Source organism: Ornithorhynchus anatinus, chromosome 7, assembly GCF_004115215.2.
Source record: "Ornithorhynchus anatinus isolate Pmale09 chromosome 7, mOrnAna1.pri.v4, whole genome shotgun sequence".
Lineage (NCBI taxonomy): Eukaryota > Metazoa > Chordata > Mammalia > Monotremata > Ornithorhynchidae > Ornithorhynchus > Ornithorhynchus anatinus.
Genome location: NC_041734.1, coordinates 806,930 through 833,836, shown reverse-complemented (window position 1 = coordinate 833,836; position 26,907 = coordinate 806,930). Strand labels below are relative to the sequence as shown.

The 26,907-nt window shown below is 49.8% G+C and overlaps 3 long non-coding RNA genes across 3 annotated transcripts in view; 2 read left to right on the top strand and 1 right to left on the bottom strand.

Annotated features, from left to right (window-relative positions):
* The first annotated feature begins 324 nt into the window (after positions 1-324).
* LOC120638482 lies at positions 325-14,215 on the top strand. The gene is made up of 4 exons (XR_005660158.1): positions 325-411; positions 7,278-7,421; positions 10,029-10,191; positions 14,155-14,215. It is a non-coding gene; the product is annotated as an uncharacterized LOC120638482 (long non-coding RNA).
* On the bottom strand, positions 6,027-26,864 carry LOC120638483. Its single transcript, XR_005660159.1, has 2 exons — positions 26,710-26,864; positions 6,027-6,283 (listed from the first exon to the last, which is right to left on the bottom strand). It is a non-coding gene; the product is annotated as an uncharacterized LOC120638483 (long non-coding RNA).
* Positions 16,033-26,907, top strand: part of LOC114813162 — a 38,650-nt gene continuing 27,775 nt past the window's right edge. Inside the window, exon 1 of the long non-coding RNA XR_003760795.2 lies at positions 16,033-16,203. This is a non-coding gene — a long non-coding RNA (uncharacterized LOC114813162). The remainder of the gene's footprint in view (positions 16,204-26,907) is intronic.

The window sequence follows — 26,907 nt, the reverse complement described above, 5'->3', positions numbered from 1 at the left end:
GAGTCGGGGTGGGCGCCCTCTGCCCCAGAGGAGGGAGGTTCTTTAACCCCACCCATCCTTTGAGCCGGGCGAAGCCACAGAAATAGGAGCCTCGCTGCGGATCAAATGATGACGGATCGTAATGATGGGATTTAGAAAGTGCTTTCTCTGTGCCGGGCACCTTTCTAAGCGCAGATCGGGCTGGACACAGTCCCTGTCTCCCGTGGGGCTCACGGGCTCAATCCCATTTTACAGATGAGGTCCCTGAGGGCCAAAGAAGTGAAGTGACTTGCCCGAGGTCACACAGCAGACAAGGGACGGAGCCGGGATCAGAACCTACGACCTTCCGACTTCCAGGTCCGTGCTCTATCCACTGCGCCGTGCTGCTTCTCTACACCGCACTGGCGTCTCCCCAGCTCCTCCGTCCGTCAGGTAAAATCTGTCTCTATCTGTTACCGATTTGTCCATTCCAAGCGCTCAGTACGGTGCTCTGCGCATAGCAAGCGCTCAATAAATACTATTGAAGGAATGAATGAATAAAATCCATCAGGAATTCAGCGTCCGGGAGCGATGAATCCGTGTTCTGCCGGGCTGACCGCGCAGTCCCAGCGTGTTCGGACTCTCACCGAGGCCGGGGACGTGTGGAGTCTGTCTTCTGTTCGCACTCCCAAATGCTTAACGCAGCACCTAGTAGACATCCAGCTCAGAGCTCAGTAAGCAGGAGGTGCCCAGTAAAGTGCTCTGCACCCAGTAGGTATCCAATGCAGTGGTCTACTCACAATAGACACGCAGTACAGGGCTGTGCACCCAGCAGGTGCCCAGTACAGTGTTCTGAGCCTTTAGATGCCTAATATTATTATTATTATTATGGTGTTTCCTAAGTGCTTACTATGTGCCGAGCACTGTTCTAAAAACTGGGGCAGACAGAAGGTAATCAGGTTGTCCCACATGGGGCTCATAGTTTCAATCTCCATTTTCCCGGTGCTTTCCCAAGCACTTCGTACAGTGTTCTGCACACGGTAAGCATTCAATAAATACAGTTGAAGGAATGAATTAATTAATTAATTAAAGTTGATGGGCTTGGACATTGTCCCTGTCCCACGTAGGGCTCAGTCTTAATCCCCATTTTCCAGATGAAGTAACTGAGGCCCAGAGAAGTGAAGTGAGTTGCCCAAGGTCACACAGCAGGCAAGTGGCAGAGCCGGGATTAGGAGCCAGGTCCTCCGAAACCAGCAGAACCCTGGACTCCTGACTCTTAGACCCCCTTCTAGGTACGAGAAGCAGCATGGGTCAGTGGAAAGAGCCCAGGCTGGGGAGTCAGAGGTCGTGGGTTCGAATCTCGGCTCTGCCACTTGTCGGCTGTGTGACTGTGGGCGAGTCACTTCACTTCTCTCGGCCTCAGTGACCTCGTCTGTAAAATGGGGATTAACTGTGAGCCTCACGTGGGACAACCTGGTTACCCTGTATCTCCCCCAGCGCTTAGAATAGTGCTCTGCACGTAGTAAGCGCTTAACAAATACCACCATTATTATTATTAACCCCAGGACCCATTGGCATCCCTCTTATCCCCCCACCTCCCCCTCTCCCACCTCCCAACCTCTCCGAGCCAGGCCATCATCAGGGGGCTCAGATAATGAATTTTAGTCTTCTCTGGAGGAAATCTCTTCCTGGCTAACCTGGCCCATCTCCAAGATTTAAGAGGAGAAAAAGCCACTCCATATGTGTGTGTGTTGGGAATCCACTAGCGATGTTTTAAATCAACCCAAGAGGCTGTCCTTGGCCTTCCTTTCTTTCCTTTTTTCTCTCCCTCTTGGATGAAATCTGGACGGCCTAGATTTGGGGATTAGGAAGGTTTGGGGGGTCTCTCCTCGTGAGACACGAGAAAGATTTTAAAGTCTAACATATCACACCGCCGGATAGAGACCTAGCGGAGTCCCGTCTCGGACACCAGCGGACCAGGGGGTGACCCCGTGGTGGACAGACCGTCCCGGGCGAGGGTGGTCTCGGGGGAAGACCCCGTGGCGGACAGACCTACCCGACGGATGGAGCATCAGGGAGAGACGCCAGCGTGGCACAGTGAAGCAGCACGGCCCAGTGGAACGAGCACGTGCTTGGGAGTCAGAGGACCTGGGTTCTAATCCCGGCTCTGTCACCTGCCTGCTGGGTGACCTTGGACGAGCCATTTAGCTTCTTCCTCTGTGCCTCCGTTTCCTCAGCTGGAAAATGGGCATTCAATACCTGTTCTCCCTCCTACTTAGACTGTTAGTCCCGTGTTGGACAGGGTCTGTGCCCCATTTTGTCCCAGTGCTTAGTTCGGCGCTCGGCACATAGTAGGGGACCGGCCCTGATCCGATTATCCCGGCGCTTTGCGTAATATTAGGAAAATGATCAGTGCTTAATAAAATCATAAAATAGAGCTTTCCTTTCTCCCCCTGACCCTTCCTAAAAATAGAAGACCTGTCCCGCTTACTGCCTTGGAGAAAGTTGAAGCATCGGAGGGTTTTCCCCTGGTCTCTCACCCGAGAATTTCATTCATTCATTCAATAGTATTTATTGAGCGCTTACTATGTGCAGAGCACTGTACTAAGCGCTTGGCATGTACAAATCGGTAACAGATAGAGACGGTCCCTGCCCTTTGACGGGCTTACGGTCTAATCGGGCGAGACGGACAGACGAGAACAATGGCGATAAATAGAATCGAGGGGAAGAATATCTCATTAAAACAATAGCGAATAAATAGAATCGGGGTGATGTGCATCTCATTAACAAAATAAATAAGGTAACGAAGATATATACAGCTGAGCGGACGAGTACAGTGCTGAGGGGATGGGACGGGAGAGGGGGAGGAGCAGAGGGAAAGGGAGGAATTCAAATTCATCTCAAATCAGCTGGCCAGAAATGAAATGATAGAGAATCAATCAGCGATATTTATTGAGCGCTTTCTGTGTGCAGAGCACTGTACAAAGCACTTGGCAGAGTATAATAAAGTCATTAGACATGATCCCTGCCCCTCAAGGAGCTTACAGACTAGAGTAGGAAAACACTTGGGCAAGTCACTTAACTTCTCCACTTAACGTCTTGAATCCACCCAGCGCTTAGAACAGTGCCTTGCACGTAGTAAGCACTTAACAGATACCATTAAAAAAAAAATCCACTTATTTTCAAAGCAGACACCTGTGATTCATGTATGGACCACAAACTCTAATTCCAGCTCCACCGTTTGCCTGCTTTGTGACCTGGGGAAAGTCACATTACTTCTCTGTACCTTTAAGTTACATTCGAATGCAAAAGGGGATTCAATACTGTTCCGCCTCCTATTTGGGCTGCGAGCCCCATGTGGGTCCTGACGATGTTATACGTACCCCAGTGCTTAGTACAGTGCTTGGCACATAGGAAGTGCTCAACAGAAACTACAACTATTGGAATTTTTGAACTAGATGGGTGCAAAGCTCACAGCAGGACCTCTGAGTCTCCCTTTGCTTGTTGCGATTTAGTCAGCCGAGAAATCCCTTTTGTGTGTTTTCAGTTCCCCACTAAAATGGCAACAGGGAACAAGCCTAAACATTTCACACCATGTGACCTTTTTGCGGCAGAATCTCTGTCTTGGGCGACGTTAGCTTCTTCTTGAGTTTCCTGCTGATTTCTTTGGGCAGGAAATTTCCCCTGTGACCTGTGGTGAAAGAACTGGAGAATTCTAGGAGAGAATAACGGGTTAGGGGGTGGAGGGCGGATTGTGGTTCCCAAGGTGAGGAAATGATCTCTAAGAGAAATAAATGCTGAATGGGAAGCAGCATAGCCTGGTGGCTAGAGCATGGGCTTGCGAATCAGAAGGCTCTGGGTTCTAATCCCGGATCTGCCACTTGTCTGCCGTGTGACCTTGGGCGAGGCACTTCACTTCTCTGGGCCTCGGTTCCCTCATCTGTAAAGCGAGGCGTATTCTGAAGGGACATGGAGGGACAGGGACCGTGTCCAACCTGATTAACTTGTATCGACCCCAGTGCTTAATCCAGTGCTTGGCACATAGTAATAATAATAATAATAATGTTGGTAATTGTTAAGCGCCTTCTATGTGCCGAGCACTGTTCTAAGCGCTGGGGTAGACATAGGGGAATCAGGTCGTCCCACGTGGGGCTCACAGTCTTAATCCCCATTTTCCAGATGAGGGAACTGAGGCACAGAGAAGTTAAGTGACTCGCCCACAGTCACACAGCCGACAAGTGGCAGAGCTGGGATTCGAACTCATGAGGCCTGACTCCAAAGCCCGTGCTCTTTCCACTGAGCCACGCTGCTTCTCCTAGTAAGCACTTAAAAGTCATTAAAAAATGATTATAACTCCTCTTCCTCCTTCTCCTCTTCCTCCTTTACCTCCTCCTCCTCTTCCTCCTTCTCCTCCTCTTCCTCTTCTTCTCGTCCTCCTCTTCCTCCTCTTCTTCCGTCTCCTCTTCCTCCTCTTTTTCCTCCTCCTCCTCTTCTTCCTCATCCTCTTCACCTTCATTTCATCCTTGTCCCCTACTCCCCCATCCCCACCAACAGCACAGTCAGCCCTTCTGCTCCCAGAGCTTCAACCACCACCTTTCTCCGTGGATGGCACCCAAATCTCCGTCCAGCCCTGACCTCTCTCCTTCCCTGCAGCTTTGCATCTCATCCTGCCCCAGGATGTCTCTACTTGGATGCCCCTCCCCACACCTCCAACTCAACGTGTCCCAAACAGAGCTTCTCATCTTCCCTCCCGAGCCCTGTCCTCCCCTCAACTTTCCCTTCACAGTGGACATCACCACCACCCTCCAGCAGGTGGTTGCCCGGGTAACCCCCACCGTAGCACCTGCCATCCTTGTTTTCAGAATTCCTGCTAGACTCGCCCATCTCACAGAACATCCCGGCTGGAGAAGCAAGTCTGCCTAGTGGATAGAGCCTGGGCCCGGGAGTCACTCCATTCATTCCAGCTTTGCCATTTGTCTCCTGTGTGACCTCTGGCAAGCCACTTCACTTCCCCATTTGTTTGTAATAATAACAGTGATGGCATTTGCTAAGCGCTTACTCTGTGCCAGGTACTGTTCTAAGCGCTAGGGAGGATACAAGGTGATCGGGTCGTCCCACGTGGGGCTCACAGTCTTAATCCCCATTTTACAGATGAGGTAACTGAGGCACAGAGAAGTTAAGTGACTCGCCCAAAGTCACATAACTGACAAACAGGGGAGCTGGGATTAGAACCCATGACCTCTGACTCCCAAGCCCGGGCTCTTTCCACTGAGCCACTCTGCTTCCCTTTGCATCCCCCTCAGTGCTTAGTACGGTGCCTGACACAGAGTATCTGCTAAAAGATACCTCAGTATTATCATTATTATGTTCTTCCCCCACCGAAAACCTGATTTCATTGGGCATATCCCCTTTCTAAACCCCCTCCACAGCAGATCTGTCTTCCGCCGGGGAGGATTGTATATTTCAGTGGTGTCGGAAATATCAAAATGTGCCTGAATTTTTCTTAGTTGTATTTTATCGTTTTTTCAGTATTTGTTAAGCTCTTACTATATTCCAGGCATGGTACTAAGGACTGGGGTAGATACGAGATAACTCTTGTCCTACCTAGAGCTCGCAGTCTTAATCCCCCATTTTGCAGAAGAGGGCAGTGAAGCACAGAGGAAGTGAAATGACTTACCCGAGGTCACACGTCAGACTAGTGGCGGAGCTGGGATTAGAACCCAGGCCCTCTGACATCCAGGCCCGGGCTCTTTCCACCAAGCCACGCTGCGTCGCTACTATGGGACAAACGTTGAATGAAATGACCCCATTAGGGATAAATTTGCGCTGATTTGTGCTCTCTCCTCTGTCATTACATCAGACCCTAAGTCCTCTTCTTTGAATTTTACGTAATCACACATCTAGAAATAAACTGTGTCAGGCTTAATAATAAACAGTAATGTTTTAGAGATCCATCCCCAAAACATAAATGGCTTCTGCTGCCTCGATGTCATCTATTATGTAACATTAATATGCAGAGCAGATGGCTCAGAGGATATTATTTTGATTTGATTTTAATTAGGTATATATTGTCTCTTCCATTCTATATTAACCATGCTAATAACTGCATGGGATGTTCATGCATAATAGTCACAGATTTATTACTTCCCAAACTTTTAAATGTCACCGGTGTCAGATCTTGAATCCCGATCGATAGAGCGTTCTCGTCGAAGCGAGGCGTATTCTGAATTTTAGTTCCTCGCTGATAGAACGGTCTTCGCCTGAGATCTTCTCGAGTCGATGCACTTGTTTGAAGATTATGACTCGGGGTATCGTTCCTGAAGCTCTGTGGATGGGGAAGAGGAGAGGTCTGAAGACATTTATCTGAAGTCGCCGCTATCCCTCTCCTCATCCCTCAAGCACTCGGTACAGTGCTTAGTACAGTAAGTGCTCAGTAAATACGATTGAATGCATGGATCACCCCCTTCTGAGGGAGAACAAGATCTTTCTGCGAGGTGTCCCGTACACAGGCGAGCTAAAAGCGTGGCTTAGTGGGTAGAGCCCGGGCCTGGGAGTCGGAAGGACCCGGGTTCTCATCCCGGCTCCGCCACCTGTCTGCTGTGTGACCCCGGGCAATCACTCACCTCTCTGTGCCTCGGTTCCCTCGTCTGTAAAATGGGGACTAAGACGGTGAGCCCCATGTGGGACGGGGCCTGGATCCGATCTGATCGTCTTGGATCCGTCCCAGTGCTTAGTACAGCGTAAGCTCACGGCGGGCAGGGAATGTGTCTTTTACATTGTTACGTTGTCCTCTTCCAAGCACTTAGCCAGCGCGCTGCACTCAGTAAGTGCTCAATAAATACAGTGGACCGACTGACTAATTGGGCACATAATAAGTGTTCGACAGATGCCATTTAGAAAGGGGAGGGGAGGTCTCTGCTGGGCCCCCATCGATGGCAGATGCCAAGGCCGCAGAAGCCTCACGGGACTGTGCTTACCATCCCGGCGTTGGGCGTCGTCCGAACGGCTGCCCCTCCCGGGTCTCCCCCCGCACGGCGTGGACCCCAGACCCCAATCCGGAGAAGACACCCAGAGCCCGAAACCCGTGAGGCGTGGCCATTTCGGTCCCACCAAACAAACCTGATTTGAATTAAAACAACCTCTGGAGGTAGACTAATATATATTATAATAAAACGGGTAAAATGCAGAGCCTGGGAAAAGTTCAAACATTCCAGCCAGCATCTTGAATCAATTAATAGCATGTACAAGGAAACCCTGATTATTTGAAGGGGTGGAGAAAAATGACTTGATTCTTTACAAGTAATACAGACTATTATTAGTATTCCAGATCGACTCGGGTCCTGGGGAATCCGCCGTCTGCTTTGATGTCCTGGTCTTCGCAGCTGGGAACGTCCAGCCCGGCTCTGGGAACGCCCCCCGCCCCCCACCCGGCCGACCTCGCGACATTTGCCACCATCGGGAAAGTGAGTTAACTGTTGCCGATGTCAGTCAGCGGATCAAAGCGCGCCAGAGAGAGAGGAAATTTCGGGGCCGTCTTTGAAAAAAAAACCCCGCTTCATTTCCTAAGGCCGGCCACAATTAAAGCTCTCTTCTCCTCCTTACCTTGTGCTGTTTGCCGGCCATTCCCCAGGCCGTCCGTCTCCCTTTCTCGTGGGGACCGAAGGAAGGAGCGTGGGGCAGGGGGATGGGAGATCTGGGATCTAATCCTGTCACTTAATGCGGATACTACTTGTTAAGTCCTTAGTACGTGCCAAGCATCGTACTAAACACCGAGGTAGATCCGAGACGATCAAGTCAGACACGGTATCGGTCCCTCCCGCGGCTCACGGTCCAAGTGGGAGGGAGTGTGGCCTAGTGGGTAGGAAGCAGCGTGGCCTAGCGGATAGAGCCCGGGCCTGGGAGTCAGAAGGACCTGGGTTCTAATCCCCGCCTCTTGTCTGCCGTGTGACCTGGAGCGAGTCATTTCACTTCTCCGTGCCTCAGTTCCCTCATCTACAAATCGGGTGTTCACTACCTGTTCTCCCTCCTGCTTAGCTGCAGCTGGGATCTGATGATCTCTTATCTACCCCAGAACTTAGTGGAGTGCTTGGCACGTAGTAAGCACTTAAAAAATAATAATAATGTTGGTACTTGTTAAGCTCTTACTATGTGCAGAGCACTGTTCTAAGCGCTCGGGCAGATACAGGGTAACCAGGTTGTCCCTCGTGAGGCTCACGGTCTTAATCCCCATTTTACAGGTGAGATAAGTGAGGCACAGAGATGTTAAGTGACTTGCCCACAGTCACACAGCTGACAAGTGACCATTATTATCGTAATTATTATCATTCCCGAGGACATCGCAGTGCCCTGCACGTCGTAAGTGCTCAATAAATACCATCGATGATGATGAAGATGATGATGTGATTTTAGTGCATTCAGGTAAGAGAACTTGTTGGAGGTCTGATCCTAGGGAAGGGATGAAGAAAAGGGAGGGAGGGAGAGAGAGATAGGAGGCGGCATCCGGTAGCGTCTGCTTGGGTTGGGAGCCTCATGAAGGCAGGGATTGTTTCTGACCCGATTAATTAGTATTTGACAAACCCTAGCACTTAGAACAATGCTTGACACAAGTAATTAACGAAAGCCGTAGTAGCAATATTAATAATAATGAAAATAATAATCAGCGAGGCCTAGTGGGAAGAGCACAGGGCTGGGCGACTGCAGACATGGGTTCTAATCCTGGCTCCGCCACACGTCTGCTGTGTGACCTTGGGCAAGCCATTTCACTTCTCTGGGCCTCAGTGACCTCATATGGAAAATGGGGATTAAGACTGTGAGCCCCACGTGAGACGGGGACTGTGTCCAGTCTGACTACCTTGCATCTACCTCAGCACTTAGAACAGGGCTTGGCACATGGTAAGCGCTTAACGAATACCATAGTGATTATTGTTATTTTTCTATTGTGCTTTCCCAAGTGCTTAGCACAATGCCATGTACCACTCAATGATGATGAATGAATGGATCATGAGTGTAGAGAAGCAGCGTGGCTCACTGGAAAGAGCAGGGGCTTTGGAGTCAGAGGTCATGGGTTCGAATCCCGGCTCGGCCACTTGTCAGCTGTGTGACTTTGGGCAAGTCACTTCACTTCTCGGTGCCTCAGTGACCTCATCTGTCAAATGGGGATTAAGACTGTGAGCCCCACGTGGGACGACCTGATTCCCTTGTGTCTACCCCAGCGCTTACAACGGTGCTCGGCACATAGTAAGCGCTTAACAGATACCAACATTATTATTATTATTACTAACAAGGCTTTGGAAACTCAGGAAGGGTGAAGAATGTCAATCGGCGGCGAGCTCAGGCCCGCCTTTTTGCACTCCTTGGCCAGGTGTTGGATGACCCTCTCCCGGGGCCTCAGCTCAGGCACCCATCTGTGAGCACATCGATGCCCGCCGTTGAAACGGTCCACCGGCTCTAAGTCGTTAGGCCTTCGACACCTGGCGTCAGGGCTCGCTTCCCACGCCGGACGGGAGGCGGGCTTCGGGTTTCTCGGTGCTGGCGTGATTGGTCACGGTGAGACCCTGGACGGCCTCCCGCAGAATGCCGTCTCAAGTCCGGCCCGGCCGCCCCCCTGGGGGAGGGGGTTTATGCTCGCCGCGTTCCTAAATCTTTAAACTGACCCTCCCGGTCCTTCAGCGGGGCTTAATGGCTAAGAGTCCGGGAGTCTGAAGGATCTGGGTTCTAACCCCGGCTCTGCCATGGGTCTGCTGGGTGGCTTTGAGCAAGTCCCTTCACTCCTCTGGGCCTCAGTCCCCTCATCTGTGAAATGAAGATTAAGACTGTGAGTCTCAGGTGGGACAACCTGATTACCTTCTACTACCTCAGCGCTTAGAACAGTGCTTGACACGTAGTAAGTGCTTAACAGTTGCCATCGTTATTATTATCATTGGGATAACAGTGTGAGCCCCATATGTGACGGGGACTGGGTCCCACCCGAATAACTTGTATCTACCCCTGTGCTTGGCACGTAGTAAGCACTTAACAAGTACCATAATTATTTTTATCATTATTATTATCATTACCTTCCTGATTCCCAGAGGAACGAGGGCGGGTGCCACGACGACGCTCCGCCCCGGGAACCAGAGGCATCCAATCCGATACGACAGTCGACGACCCTTCCCATTGGACAAGGGCCCCGTCGTCTCTCGCTGCCAGCCCGCAAATCATTAAGCTAATTTCGTTTGACACTCCCAGAGCCAGGTAATTTAATCCCCCACGTCTTCCTGACGGCATTTCCACACATTCATTCCTTTTAGCGGCTTTTCCGATCTCTCGTCTTATCGGCTTTAGGTCTTCGGTGAACAGCTCCCAGAGGGGCCTTGAGGTGTTGGAGGTCCATCCGAGGTTAATCAGGATCCTCATGGGGTTGATTTTCTTTGGGGGGAAAGGGGATGGAGGGTGGACCAGAGCCAGGAAAACAGAGACGGCGTCTGTGGACGCTGTCTTGTATCTCTCCCAGGGATGAGCACATAGGAAGCAGTGTGGCCTCGTGGCAAGAGCCCGGGCTTGGAAGTCAAAGGACGTGGGTTCTAATCCCGACTCTTCAACTCGTCTGCTATGTGACCGTGGACAAGTCACTTTACTTCTGTGCGCCTCAGTTCCCTCATCTGTAAAATGGGGATTAAGACTGTGAGTCCCACATGGGGCAGGGACTGTGTCCAACCTGATTACCTTGTGTCTACCCCAGTGTTTAGAACAGTGCTTGGCACATAGTAAATGCTTAACAAATGTTACAATTATTAATTATTATTGTTTTTAAGTACAAAAGAATTTAAAATAGATCGCAAGCCCCTTGAGGTCAAGGATCGTGTCTGACGCCTTCCTCAGTCAATCAATCAGTGGTATTTATAGAGTGCTTCCTGTGTGCAAAGCACTGTACTAAGCACAAGGGAGAATGCAACAGAATGAATAGAAATGATCCCTGCCCTCAAGGACCTTGGCTTGCTGTGTGCCCAGCACTACATCAAGTAATAATGATGATATTTGTTAAGCGCTATGTGCCAGGCACTGTATTAAGAGCCGGGGTGGATACAAGCAAATCAAGTTGGACACATTCCCTGTCCCACACTGGGCTCATAGTCTCCATCCCCATTTTACAGATCAGGGAGCTGAGGCCCAGAGAAGTGAAGTGACTTGCCCAACTTCCTACCTCTCCTCCCTTCTCTCTTTCCACCGCCCACCCCGCACGCTCCGCTCCTCCGCCGCCCACCTCCTCACCGTCCTCCGTTCTCGCCCGTCCCGCCGTCGACCCCCGGGCCGCGTCCTCCCGCGGTCCCGGGACGCCCTCCCTCCTCGCCTCCGCCAAACTGATGCTCTTCCCCTCTTCGAAACCCTACTTAAAGCTCACCCCCTCCGAGAGGCCTTCCCACACTGAGCTCCCCCTTTTCCCTCTGCTCCCTCTACGCCCCCTTCACCTCTCCGCAGCTAAACCCTCTTCTCCCCGCTTTCCCTCTGCTCCTCCCCCCTCCCGTCCCATCCCCTCGACTGTATATATCTTCATCACCCTATTTATTTTAGTAACGAGATGTAATCACCCCGATTCTGTTAATTTGCTATCGTTTTAATGAGATGTTCTTCCCCTCGATTCTCTTTATTGGCATCGTTCTCGTCTGTCCGTCTCCCCCGATTAGACCGTGAGCCCGTCAAAGGGCAGGGACTGTCTCTATCTGTTACCGATCTGTCCATTCCAAGCGCTCAGTACAGTGCTCTGCACATAGTAAGCGCTCAATAAATACTATTGAATGAATGAATGAAGGTCCCACAGCAGACGAGTGGTGGAGCCGGGATTAGAACCCAGGACCTCCTGACTCCCAGGCCTGTGCTCTATCCGTGAGGCCTTGCTGCTTCTCCCAGGTGCTCGGCAGAGAACAACAGAGCCCGTGAGGAAGACAGGTAAGGGAAGCAATCAATATAAGAATATCACACAAGTGCTGGAGGGATGGGATGAATACTTACGTCCTCAGGGGGCCTGAACTTAAGGGCAAAGGTGAAAATAAGATGGGGAGAAGAGTGAGTAGTCAGGGAAGGCTTCTCGGAGGTGAGGCGACTTCACTAGGGTTGTGAAAATGGAGAGGGCGGTAATCTGTAAAGGGGCTGTTTATAAATAGTATTTATCGATTAAGTAGCGTGGCTTAGTGGGAAGAGCCCGGGCTTGGGAGTCAGAGGTTGTGCGTTCTGATTCCCGGTCTGCCACTTAGCAGCTGTGTGGCTTTGGGCAAGTCACTTAACTTCTCTGTGCCTCAGTTACTTCATCTTTAAAATGAGGATTAAAACTGTGAACCCCACATGAGACAACCTGATCACCTTGTATCCCCCCAGCGCTCAGAACAGTGCTTTGCACATAGTTAGCGCTTAACAGATACCACCATTATTATTATTATTCCAATCCCGACTCCGCCACTTAGCTGTGTGACTCTGGGCAAATCACTTAACTTCTCTGTGCCTCAGTTACCTCATCTGTAAAGTGGGGATTAAGACTGTGAGCCCCACGTGGGACCCCTTGATTACAGTGCTTAGCCCATAGTAAGCACTGAACAAATACCATCGTCATCATGATTATTATTATCCTCAATGGATTTATTGAGCGCTGACTGAGTGCACAGCACTGCATGAAGCGCTTAAGATTTTCACTGCAGCCTCCCCGACAACAAGGGTGTCTGCCCACCCTGGCAAAGCCCACACTTTCCACATCTGCGTGAGCCAAGTCGGGCCCCATCTTGGAACCTCATTGCCTCCCCCTTTATTTCGGCTTTACCCGCTCCTACCTCACCCCCTCTTACCTCACCTCACTGCTCTCCTACTGAAACCCAGCGCGCACACTTGGCTCTTCTAATGCCGCGAGAGGGGCCTCCACCCCGTCTATCTCGCCACCGACCTCTCGTCCACGTCCTGCCTCTGGCCTGGCACGCCCTCCTTCCTCATAGTTGTTCTCCCTCGGTTCAAAGCCTTATTGAAGGCCCATCTCCTCCAAGAGGCCTTCCCTGACTAAACCCTCTTTTCCTTTTCTTCCTCTCCCTTCTCCGTCACTCTGACCTGCGCCCTTTACTCATCCCCTCTCCCAGCCCCCCAGCACTACAAGGTCCATATCCTTAATTTATTTTTATTTATATTAACGTCTGTCTCCCCCCTAGACTGTAAGCTCAATGTGGGTGGGAATTTGCATCTGTTATATTGTTCTATCGGACGCTCCCAAACACTTAGTACAGTGCTCTGCATACAGTAAGCGCTCAGTAAATACGATTGTCTGATTAACTGACTGATAGTGCAGTTAGTAGCTACAACCCCTCCTCCAAGCTAAAGCTCACCTCCTCCAAGAGGCCTTCCCAGACTGAGCTCCCCCCTTTTTCCCTCTGCTCCCTCTACCCCCCCCTTCACCTCTCCGCATCTAAACCCTCTTCTCGCCCCTTTCCCTCTCCTCCTCCCCGTCTCCTGTCCCACCCCCTCGGCACCGTACTCGTCCGCTCGACTGTATAGATCTTCGTCACCCTATTTATTTTGTTTAATGAGATGTACATCACCCTGATTCTATTTGTTTGCCATTGTTTTTATGAGATGTTCTTCCCCTTGACTCTCATTATTGCCATTGTTCTCGTCTGCCTGTCTCCCCCGATTAGACTGTAAGTCCGTCAAAGGGCAGGGACTGTCTCTATCTGTTGCCGATTTGTCCATTCCAAGCGCTTAGTACAGTGCTCTGCACATAGTAAGCGCTCAGTAAATTCTATTGAATGAATGAACCCCCTCCTCAAGGAACTTCCAGTCTGCTCTGAACAGAGCAGTATACTAAATGCTTGGGAGAGGACGATAAAAGAGCCATGACCCCTGCCCTCAAGGAGCTTCCAGTCTACTGTGTGCAGAGCACTGTACTGAGTGCTTGGGAAAGAAGCATAGACTTAGTAGACACCATCCCTGCCCTCAGGAAACTCACAGCTCAGCAGTGAGGGAGACACACCACAGATTATCCCGGCTCTGCCACTCGTCAGCTGTGTGACTGTGGGCAACTCACTTCACTTCTCTGTGCCTCAGTTCCCTCATCTGCAAAATGGGGACGAAGACGGTGAGCCTCACGTGGGACAACCTGATTACCCTGTATCTCCCCCAGTGCTTAGAATAGTGCTCTGCACATAGTAAGCGCTTAATCAATACCAACATTATTATTATTTCCAGATAGGAAGGAGAAGAGGATGATAAGATGAGCCCGTGGATAGGTGAGTCCTTTAAAAGGGAGAAATGTAAATGGATAAATGTAAATGGATACAGGCAGAACTGTTGCTTCTGCTTGTGATTGCACGGGGCAGTAGTTAACCGATCAAGCAGTGGTGTTTATTGAGCATTTACTCTGTGCGAAGCACTGTACTAAGCGCTTGAGATAGTACCATACGATAGAGCTGATAGTCACGTTCTCTGCCCTCGTGAGCTTACAATCTAGAGGGGCTCACAGACATATAAATAAGTAATTTACAGATACGTACGTGAGTGCTTTGGGGCTGAGTTAGAGTGAATATCAAGGGTTTAAAAGGGACAGAACCAAGTGCATAGACGGCCCAGAAAGGAGACGAAGCCGGGGAAAAGAGGGTTTAATCGGGGAAGGCCCCCAGGAGGAGATGTGACCTTAAGAAGGCTTTGAAGGTGGGGAGGGTATCGGTCTGGTGCATGGGCAGGGGGATCCAGGCCAGCGGGAAATGAGGCAAGATGTTCAGAGGCCTTCCCAGACTAAGTCCCCCTTTTCTTCTCCTCCTCCTCCCCTCCCCATCGCCCCAACCCGCTCTCTTTGCTCTATTCCCCTCCCCGCAGCACTTGTGTATATATGTACATATATATAATTCTATTTATTTTTATTAATGAAGTGTATATATCTGTAATTCTGTTTGTTTATAATGATGCTACTGATGCCTGTTTACTTGTTTTGATGTCTGTCTCCCCTCTTTTAGACTGCGAACCCGTGGAGGCTCTCGAGATATCCCGGCTAGACTACCGTGTCAGCCTTCTCTCTGATCTCCCTTCCTCCTGTCTCGCCCCGCTCCGGTCTATTCTTCACTCCGCTGCCCGGCTCATCTTCCTGCAGAAACGTTCTGGGCATGTCACTCCCCTTCTTAAAAACCTCCAGTGGTTGCCTGTCGACCTCCGCTCAAAACAGAAACTCCTCACTGTAGGCTTCAAGGCTGTCCATCACCTTGCCCCTTCCTACCTCTCCTCCCTTCTCACTTTCCACCGGCCACCCCGCACGCTCCGCTCCTCCGCCGCCCACCTCCTCACCGTCCCTCGGTCTCGCCCGTCCCGCCGTCGACCCCCGGGCCGCGTCCTCCCGCGGTCCCGGAACGCCCTCCCTCCTCACCTCCGACAATCTAATTCTCTTCCCCTCTTCAAATCCCTCCTTAAAGCTCACCTCCTCCGAGAGGCCTTCCCAGACTGAGCTCCCCGCTTTGTCCCTCTGCTCCCTCTACCCCCCCCGACCTCTCCCCAGCTAAACCCTCTTCTCCCCGCTTTCCCTCTGCTCCTCCCCCTCTCCCATCTCATCCCCTCAGCACTGTACTCGTCCGCTCGACTGTATATATCTTCATCCCCCTATTTATTTTGTTTAATGAGATGTACATCACCCTGATTCTATTTGCCATTGTTTTTATGAGATGTTCTTCCCCTAGACTTTATTTATTGCCATTGTTCTTGTCTTCCCCGTCTCCCCCGATTAGACCGTACGCCCATCAAAGGGCAGGGACTGTCTCTATCTGTTGCCGATTTGTCCATTCCAAGTGCTTAGTACAGTGCTCTGCACATAGTAAGCGCTCAATAAATACTATTGAATGAATGAATGAATGGAGGGCAGGGATTGTCTCTCTCTGTTGCTGAATTGTACTTCCCAAGCGCTTAGTACAGAGCCGTGAGTAATAAATACAGTTGAATGAATGAATGAACGCAGGTTTGAAATCGAGGTACAGTGAGCGACTTGGTGCTAGAGGAGCGAAGTGTGTGGGCCGGACTGGAGTAGGAGAGTAGCGAGGTGAGGCGGGAAGGGCAGAAGTGCCGATGCGATAACTTGGGGGTTTTATCTCTCTCCTCTGGTCAGTTCGGAGCCGGCACTTTCTTCAAGCATCAAGGCGACTCAGCGACAAGACCAGGTCTTGAATAAGGTGCCTCGTTTTCACCGTTCTACCCTGCTTCCTTTATGAGGACACTTTCTGCAGAGGCATCGGCGAGACTCGTTCTTTCTCTTTCCGGGTAAGGAGCCACCGTGCTGTCCTATTAGATTACTATTTCGCCCTCGTGACTTTATTTTGGAAAACCTCTGACAAATCCCGCCTGCGCAATATAAGTTCATAATGATTAAAAAACACAATAAGATCACTATCTCCGTCTCCTCCGTGCGGCTTTACATTACCTATGGGGGTAGGGGAATTATCAACATTCCTGTCGGCGAATGAAATTGTTTTTTAATATGAAAAACATGGGCAAAACACTTTGCCTCTCAAAACGGTTGGGAAAAGCACGCGGATCCCTTCGGCTCCAAGGACTGGGCTTATCCGCTCGTTGCCCGCGGAAGCCAAAGCCTGTCGGACGCCTCTTCCGGTCCCACGCTTTCCGCCGAACGCCCCTCTGAAGCCTGATTGAAACCCATCAATCCGTTCATCGATCGATGGTATGTATGCAGACTGCCCTCTAGATCGTAAGCTCGTCGTGGGCAGGGAACGTGTCTATTTGTTGTTGTATTTTACTCTCCTCAGTGCTTAGTGCAGTGCTCTGCACACAGTAAGCGCTCAGTAAATACAATTGAATGAATGAACACCGTAGTAAGTGCTTGGGAGAGTACAACGCAGCAGATTTGGTTAGGCCCATTCTCTGCCCACAAGGAGCTAACGGGGAAACAGTTACTATTATTAATAATAATAATATCAGTAGTTGTTAAGCACTTACTATATGCCTGGCAGTGTACTACGTGCTGGGGTGGCTACTATAATAATGATATTAATAACTGTGGTATTTGTAAAGGGCTTTCTATATGCCTGGCACTGTATTAAGGACTGGGGTCGGTACAAGCAAATCGGGTTATTCATTCATTCAGTCGTATTTATTGAGCGGTTACTTTGTGCAGAACACTGCACTAAGCGCTTGGAAAGTACAATTTGGCAATAAACAGAGGCAATCCCTGCCCATACCGGGCTTACAGTCTAGAAGGGGGAAGACAGACACCAAAATAGGTACAACAGGCATCAATATAAATAAATAGAATTACAGATATATACACATCAAAAAAAGTAAAGAAGCATCAATATAAAGTCAGTATTTATTGAGTGCTTACGGTGTGCAAAGCGCTGGACTAAGTGCTTGGGGGACTATAACACAACAATAAACAGACACATTCCTTGCCCACAGTGAGCTTACAGCCTAGCGAGGAGCTAGACGTTAATACACATAAATAAATTACAGATATAATAAATTACAGAATTACAGAGGCCTAGTGGATGCAGCTTTGGCCTAGGAGGCAAAAGGACCTAGGTTCAAATCCTGGCTCCTCCACTTGTCTGCTCTGTGACCTTGGGCTTCACTTCACTTCTCTGGGCCTCATTTACCTCCTCTGTAAAATGGACATTAAGACTGTGAGCCCCACCTGGTTATAACCACCCCAGAGCTTAATACAGTGTTTGGCACATAGTAAATGCTTAACCCTCTCAGGGTCGCACCTGCTGAGTTTCCAGTACTCTACCATTCTCGGCTACGGGAGGGAGAGTCAAGCAGAGGCCTACCCAGTCCATTCCTAGCTCGGGCAGTGGCTAGTGAATGGCAGGCCATCCGCTACAAGTCAAAACTAGAGAAGCAGTGTGGCGCAGTGGAAAGAGCCCGGGCTTTGGAGTCAGAGGTCATGGGTTCGAATCCCGGCTCGGCCACTTGTCAGTTGTGTGACTTTGGGCAAGTCACTTCACTTCTCGGTGCCTCAGTTACCTCATCTGTAAAATGGGGATGAAGACTGTGAGCCCCACGTGGGACAACCTGATTCCCCTGTGTCTACCCCAGCGTTTAGAACAGTGCTCGGCACATAGAAGGCGCTTAACAAATACCAACATTATTATTATTATTATTAACATTATTATTATTATTAAAACTCACCCATGCTGGGCAGCAGTGGCACGGGAGAGAGTCGAGGGCAGAGACTCAAGCTTATTGCGCGGAAGAAGGTATAATGGTCGACCACTTCCAGATTTTTACCAAGAAAGGTCTACGGAGAGACTACCAGAACGATTGCAGATGGAGAGCGGGGCGTTCTGGGAGAGATGTGCCCATGGTGTCGCTATGGGTCGGAAACGACTCGACGGCATAAGACACGACAAGACAAGTGCTTAACAAATATGACAGTTATTAATATTATGGCTATTATTAATGATAATACTATAATCCCCATTTTACAGTTGAGGAAGCTGGGGTACTGAGAAGTGAAGTGACTTATCTAAGTTCACACGGCAGACAAGTGGCTGAGCTGGGGATTAGAACCCAGGTCCTTCTGACTCCCAGGCCAGTACTCTATCCACTAGCCAGTGTTGCTCCGATTACGTGAAGAATTTAGAGAAACTTGGATTTATAGCCCACCTCGGTTTACCCCTCCAAACCGAGCCCTCCCCGTAGAAGACAGATGGCTATTTGTCATTAACCTGATTTGCTGTCCTTCGGCTGGAGTTCAGTCTCCACGACACCCATCGCATCACTGCCAATCCGCATTAATTTCCCAAGTAAAACCTCCTGAAACACCGCACACGATGCTTTATTAAAATCAAGATATATTGCGTTGACTGCATTCCGCTTAATCCACTAATCTCATCATTCTATTAAGGAAAAAGCAATCAGATTTTTCTGGTAAGAACTTGTCTCTGCAAAGCGACGTCACCCAGTCTAAGCCATGCCATTTCCCGGGAGAAGTAGCGTGGCCTAGTGGAGAGAGCTTGGGTCCCATGGGAGTCAGAAGGACCTAATTCTATTCCCGGCTTGCCAGTTGCTTGCTGTGTGACCTTGGGCAAGTCACTTAACTTCTCTGTGCCTTGGTTTCCGCAACTGTAAATGTTCTCCCTCCTACTTGGACCGTGAGACCCAAGCTGGACAGAGACTATGTCCGACCTAATTAATTTGTACCTGCCCCAGTGCTTAGAACAGTATTTGACCCAGAGGAAGTGCTTAACAAATACCATAAAAAGATTTTTGCAGCATGTTTGTCTCGGCAAAACGTGCACCATCTCCGGATGTCCTGCCCGATCCCCTCCTGAAGACCCCACAGTTCCCCGTTCAGCTTTGAGATGGTGGGCCGACGGGGCGGCTTTTCGGGCGATAGCGAGTCTTTCCCGACTTCGCCTTAACTTTTCATTATTTCCCTTCCCAATTTATCTCTGATTTATTCCCTCTGCCCAGCAACATTTCTGTGAATAACCAAAGACCGTCTTTGATCATTTTGTCAGGATTACATTAAGATATTGAAATCAGTCCCGTATTCCCTCATTCCCCTAATGAATGTGATATATTGTCCTCGTTGGGGGGCTGGTGGTCTGAAAAAGCCGTGTGCAGCTGAACCCGAGTGAGGGAGGGGAAGGGGAGGAGGAGGGCAGGGATTTTTTAGCCATCGGACTTCCTGGTCGATCGACTGTCCTTCCCAGAGCGGGCATCCGCGGACCCCACGTCGATCGGTAGGTGGTATCTATTGAGGGCTGTCTACAGAGCATGGGTCTGAGCACGGGAGAAGTGCCTCGCTCAAGGTCACCCAGCATCTAGGGACAGAGCTGGGTCCTCTGTGGGTGGAGACAAAGGACCTCACCCTTCCAAGTGGATTTTCTCTCCAACTTTCCATGTCTTTTCATTTCCGGGGTCCTGGTGGCTCCATCTGTGGAAACTGTCCCCTCCACGCCCTCTGTATATATTATAATAGCATATTATATACTCTATTATTAGCATATTATACTATATGTAGTAATTATAAATTAGTATATTATTTTAATAGTATATAGTATATATATGTGTAATAATAATAATAATTTTGGTAGTTGTTAACCACTTACTATGGGCCTAAACACTGGAGTCGTTAATTAGTTAACTATCTTAATCAGGGCGGGCACAGTTCCTGTCCCACATGGGTCTCACATTCTTATCTCCATTTTGCAGATGAGGTAACTGAGGCCCAGAGAAGTTGTGACCTGCCCAAGGTCACATAGAAGACACGTGGCAGAACTAGGATTAGAACCCAGGTCCTTTGGACACTCAGGCCAGTGAACTATCCACTAAGCCATGCTGCTTCGACAATTAATATAATATATAATATCGAATTTATATATGCTAATAACTATTTATGTTAACGTCTGTCTCCCCTTTTAGACTGTAAGCTCGTGGGGAGGGAACGTGTCCGTTCTCGTGTTCTGCTGTCCACATCCTGCCTCTGGCCTTGAATGCCCTCTTTCCTCAAATCCGTCAACCGGTCTGGGGGAGGGTTGGGGGGTTGAGGGGAGCAGAAGCAGAGAGAACTCCCCAGAACATTTCCCTTCCCGCAGTTTTCTCAGCGGTAAAGGGGGAGAGAACGGCTACTTGTCTTTCCTCTAGACCGGAAACTCACTGTGGGCAGGGGACCTACCTAGAGAATCGGCCTGGCCTAGTGGATAGAGCATGGGCCCGGGAGTCAGACGGTCCCCCCGCTAGACTGCGAGCCCGTTCTGGGTAGGGATTGTCTCTCTTTATTAGTGTAATATACTTTCCAAGTGGTCAGGAGAGTGTTCTACACAGAGTAAGCGCTCAATAAATGCGACTGCTCGACTGACTGACCGCTCGGCCCAGCTGGCATCGCTTTAACTCCGACGTGGACAGGTCTGACTGATCTCACCGCGCCTGAGAGCCGTCAATATTCACCTGGAGCCCAGAATTCCTTCTGATGTTCCCATCTCCCCCCCTTCCCCAACTCCACCATTCCGCCCCCCTCCCCCCCGGCTCCGCGTGGGCTAATTGGCAGCAGCTTTCCCATCTGGCAGGTGTCTCTGGCCGCAAGCCACCAGCTCGACCCCGATCCCGTAACCTCCACGCGGCCCTGTAGCAGCATAGCGGGGTGGATGGAGCACGAGCCTGGGAGTCAGAAGGTCATGGGTTCTAATCCCTCTCTGCCATTAGTCTGCTCCGTGACCTCAGGCAAGTCACTTCACTTCTCTCTGCCTCAGTTACCTCATCTGGAAAATGGGGATCGAGACTGTGACCCCCACATGGGACAGGGACTGCGCCCAACCCGATTTGCTCGTATCTACCCCGGTGCTTAGTACGTGCCTGGCACGTAGTATGCGCTTAATAAATACCATCATCATTTTTATTACTGTTTCGTCTGGGGAACTCGAAGCCTTCCCTACCGTGGGTATCCTCCTTCAACGACTCGGGGGTGGGGTCGGAGGAGGCGAGGTGTCTCATTCCATTACCATCTTTGCCTTCCTGGAAAATGTCACACAAGACGTTCAGAAAGTCCCTCGAGGGGGTGTCTGGTTGCTGAGACCTGTTGGTTTGTTTTTTCTTATGGTTCTTATGGGATTTGTTAAGTGCTTACTATGTTCTAGGCACTGTACTAAGCACTAGGGAAGAATCAAACTAAGGTTGGACACAGTCCTTGACCCACATGGGGCTCACAGTCCTAATCCCCATTTTACAGATGAGGGAACTGAGGACAAGAGGAAGGGAAATGACTTGTCCAGGATCACACAGCAGACAAGTAGCGGAGCTGGGATTAGAACCCAAGGCCAAGAGTTTACGCTAGACCGTAAACTCGTTGTTGGCAGGCAATGTGTCTGTTTACTGTTGTATTGTACTATCCCAAGCACTTAGTACAGTGCTCTGCACACAGTAAACACTCAATAAATAGGATTGAATGAATGAATGATCTCAGGCCCGGGCTCTATCCACTAGGCGACACTGGGAGCTTTCCTCTCAGATTCTGCCTTTTTTTTGTTATTTGTTAATCACTTACTATGTTGCAGGCACTGTAATAAGCGCTGGGTTAGATATAAGCTAGTCAGGTTGGACACGGTGGGGCTCACAGTCTTCATCCCCATTTTACAGATGAGGAAACGGAGGCACAAAGGAGTTAAAGTCCCACAGCAGACAAGTGGCATAACTGGGATTAGAACCCAGTCCCTCTGACTTCGAGGCCCGGGCTCTACCCACTCGATCACGCTGCTTCTCACCTGCTGCTCTTTCACCTTTAAACACAGTCTTCCCCAGATTTTCCCATCTCCTTTTCCCACAACTCCTTGCCCAGGACAAAAGACCCAGCACAGAATGTGTCTGTTTACTGTTGTAGGATACTCTCCCGAGTGCTTAGTACAGTGCTTTGCGCGCGGTAAGCGCTTGGTAAATACGACTCAACGGATGAGTGAATGAGTTAGCATTGCTGAGGACAAATTCCCGGTCCCCAAAACCAAGGATTACGACCCTCCATTTCACCGCCCTGAAAGGTGTGGTTTCAGACGCACCGTGGCGAGAGACAGATTCAGGGTCAGACTCAGTTGCCCCCTCTGAATCCTGAGCAATCCCGTTTAGGAAGAGCACTTCTAACCCTGGAAAAGAAAGTGCCTAACTAGCAATTTGTCAGCAAGAGCACGGCGAAAGCATTCGATATTAATTAATTTACAGCAATGATTATTCCTTAATAGACACAGAAATTGATTGGGGGATTGAGGTTATTAACGGACAGGGAGCGGCTCGGCTTTGCATATTCAGGCTGTTGCCTCGTTCCTGTGACTTGAAAAATCGCTACCTCTATGCTATAGGGTATTTAATGACCCTTTTCATAATTGTAGATCGGGTTTTTCAAATAAGTAGGGTCGGGGGTTAGTTGCATTCCTTCGGCTCACGCTTTTTTTGACGGGAGAACCTTTCTTTTGCGGGAGAGGCTGGGAAATCAATCAGTGAATCAATAGTATCCATTAAGCTCTCGCTCTGTGCGGAACGCTGTTCTAAGCATTTGGGGTGGTAAAGTACGGTTGACAGATGTGATCCTTGCCCTCGAGGAGCTTGCAGTTCACTGAGTGCAGAGCACTGTACTGAGCGCTTGGGAGAATACAATTAGAGTGCAATACAAGAAGAACTCGGGCTGACTCCCTAAAGCACTTGGGAAAGTACAATACCGCAATAAACAGTGACATTCCCTGGCCACACTAGCTCACGGTTCAGAGTGGGGGAGGCAGAAATCAATACAAATAAATAAAATAACAGATATGAACACAAGTGCTTTGGGGCTGGGAGGAAGAGAAAAGGGGGCAAGTCAGAGCGACGCAGAAGAGCGTGGGAGAGGAGGATAAGTGGGGCCTATTCTCGGAAGGCCTCTCGGAGGAAATCAGTTTTCAATCAGGCTTCGAAGGAGGAGAGAGTGGTTGTCTGTCGGATTAGAGGGGGGAGGGCGTTCCCGGCCAGAGGCAGGACGTGGGCCGGGGATCGGCGACGAGACGGAGGCCCAGGGAGAAAGCGGCACCAGAGGAGCGGGAGTGTGTGGGCTGGGTTGGAGAAAGAGAGCAGTGAGGTAAGATATGAGGGGGCAAGGTGATGGACTGCTTTAAAGCCAATGGTGAGAAGGAGTTTTTATTTGGTACGGAGGTGGATGGGCAACCACTGGAATTTTTTGAGGAGGAGGGGGACGTGTCTGGAACATTTTCATAGAAAAATGATGTGGGCAGAGGGCTGGTGTCTGGGCAAGGTGATGAGAGATGTGGACACCTAAGTCTTTTGGCTCCTCTAAGACCCAGACGTAGACAAGAGGAAACACAGTAGTACTAATAGTATACATTAAGTCCTTACGGTGTGCAGAGCACTGTAGTAAGCAGTGGGAGAGAACGTAGGTGTGGGATTTAGCCACAGGTCCCGACCCCGGCGGGGCTCACGGTCTAAGCGTGTGCCTCGGTGTGCCCACCCTGCCCGGGGCACTGGGACCCGGCGGGCCGTGGCCTCGGTGGCCGCGGTCTCCCCGCCCACGTTGGATGACTGTTTCCACATTTCCCACAGGTCCTGTCCCCCTGGAGCCCGGTCCTGGGAGTCAGAAGCACCTGGGATCTAACCCCGGCTCCCTCACATGTCTTCTGGGTGACCTTGGGCAAGTCGTTTCACTTCCCTGGGCCTCGGTTCCCTCATCTGTAAAATGGGGATGAAGACAGCCAGCCCCATGTGGGACAGGGACCGAGTCCAACCCGATTAACTTGGATCTACCCCAGCACTTGGTAAAGTGCCTGGCACATAGTACGCGATTAATAAGTACCATAATTATTGTTGTTATTACTCATTATTGTTTATTATCAGGAGCTTCTATCCCTGTGGGTCTGCCCTCAGTGCCTCCTTCCCCTTTTATTCATTCATTCCCTCAATCGTATTTATTGAGCACTTACTGAGCGCAATGCACTGTACTAAGCACTTGGGAGAGTACAACCTAACAACAAACTGACACATTCCTGCCCACAGTGATTAATAGGCTCTGTCTGGGCACAGGTCTGTGTCTCAGTGGTCATCATTGTATCTTTCCCCATCTCTCAGTACAGTCCTAGGCACTCAATAAGCACTTAATGATCAGTCAGTCATTCAATCAATCAGTGGTACTTCGTGAGTACTTAATGTATGCAGAGCACTGTCCTAAATCATGGTACAGTGGCGGGAACGTGTGTGTTATACTGTTGTGATGTACTCTCCCAAGCTTTTAGTACAGTGCTCCGCAGACAGTAAGTGCTCAATAAATACCATCAATTGATTGGTTAATTGACTTCCAGACAAAGCAAAAGGGAAAGCAGATATAGAGGTGAAGGAGAGAACACACAGGACATTTAGGTGAGCCTTGGCCATGGTATAGGCTATCAAGTCCCAGATTCATCTTCCCTTTAATGTGAACTGTCCTTCAGTGAAACATATTGCGCTTCTACTGGATGAGCAGCAATGTGCTAGGCATTCTTTTTATTATTATTATTATTATTCATAATAATAATAATAATGATGATGATGATATTTGTTAAGCATTTACTATGCGCCCAGGGTAGATACAAGCTGATCGGATGGGAAATGGTCCCTGTCTCTCATGGAGCTCTCAGTCTCAGTCCCCATTTTACCGATTAGGTCACTGAAGCCCAGAGAAGTTAAGTCACTTGGCCAAGGTCACCCAGCAGGCTCGTGGTGGAGCTGGATTTAGAACTCAGATCCTTCTAACTCCCAGGCCCGTTCTCAATCCTCTAGGCCATGCAGCTTCTCGGCCGGGCTCAGAAGCAGGGCCCGGAGAGAAACTCTGTCTGCTTACATGAGGCCCAGTCCCGCTCTCCCTCGGCATCACTGTAACGGACCCCCTGCTCCCGGCCATCTGCAGAACCCGCCCCTTCTATTTCCACGTGCCCACTTAAAGGGCTTCTTTCAGACGCTGCACGGTAAAGGTGTCGTTCCTGATCCTGGGGTACAGCCGGTTGAAGATATACGGCTTTTGATAAGTATCGATTGAACGAGAAGATCTAGCCGAGAATGTAAAGTCTCCGGGAGAAAAGCCCCCATCGTGCAAATTCAGAAGTTTGTGGGATCGCTCCTGTAGGGTCTAAATCCTCAAGCCAAACTTTAGCTTTATCTGCTAATTTACAAGAAAAAATACACACGTACCTATCTCCGTGTATCTAGAGAGACCATTTAGGCGGTATTTGTGTACGTATCACGCATATCACATTTTGGAGCGTAAATATTTTTAAACGTTACAGCCTACCGCTTAAAGATTAAGTCTGTGATGCCTTAAACTAATTTTCCCCCCTTTTGATAGTAGCTGAAATAAAGAAAATGGCTTACAGATTTAGCTGTGTGTAGAGTTTGAAAGTAACAACTGAAAAATGACGTTCATAATCTGAATTGCAATGAAACCAATTATCTGTGCTGCGGTTGTTCACTTGGGGATACTCCGAAAGGGTTAGTATTTCTTAAAAGAAATTAAAAACAGCTGTAAAAATACCATAAAACAAAAATGGCAGCTGCAAAAGAGATTAACATTCCTCAATTTCATTTGAACCTGATATGTTATTTTTCCAACAGCAACATATATATTCTGATTTTTTAAATCTATCTTTATGAATCGTACCTTTAGAAAACAGGACTACGAATGTCCGTCCCCCCTCCCCCTTTTTTTCGGTACGACGGAATCCCCCAGGTAACCCGGGCACCGCTGGACGGGCCCGACTTTGAAAGAGGCGGTGGAGGTTTCAGGGTTCAAAAGCAGAGAGCCCCTCCCGGGTTGGACGGTGAAGAGCTTTCCTGCCCACCGTCCGCCGTGGGCGATGGTCCAGGCAGAGGTGGGACCCCCGCCTTCATTTCTGCTAGACGCTCCCTCCTTGGTCACTCAGCAGCCCATGCTTGACAAAACCCAACCCAATCCCGTCCGCCCAAGCAACACTCATTCATTCAGTTGTATTTATAGAGCGCTTACTATGCACAGAACGCTGTACTAAGCACTCGGGGGAGTCCAACTGAACAATAAACACACACGTTTCCTGTTCACAAAGAGCTCACGGTCTAGAAGGGAAGACTCCCCCTCCAGATTGTGTCCTGTTTCAGCACCGAGCGTTCCAGGTGACATCTACAAAGCCGAACAGGAGGCTAGGACGGCCTGGAACTTCAGTCAGTCGGTCGTATTTATCAAGCGCTTACTGTGCGCAGAGCACTGGGCTAAGCGCTTGGGAGAGGACAGTAGAACAATAGAGCAGACACGCTCCCTGCCCACAGCGAGCTTACCGACTTCGCATCCTGCCGTGTTGAGAGCGAGACGTTGAGCGGGCCCGATCGATTTTGTCCGTCAGGCCTTCCCCTCCTCCTCCAGCCAAGCCCTTCCTCCTCCTCAGTTTAGACATCCAAGGGAGGCCTGGGCGACCGAGAACTCTTGGGGCCCTTTTTCATCTTAAGAGAGAGAAAATAGTCAATCAGATGAAACGT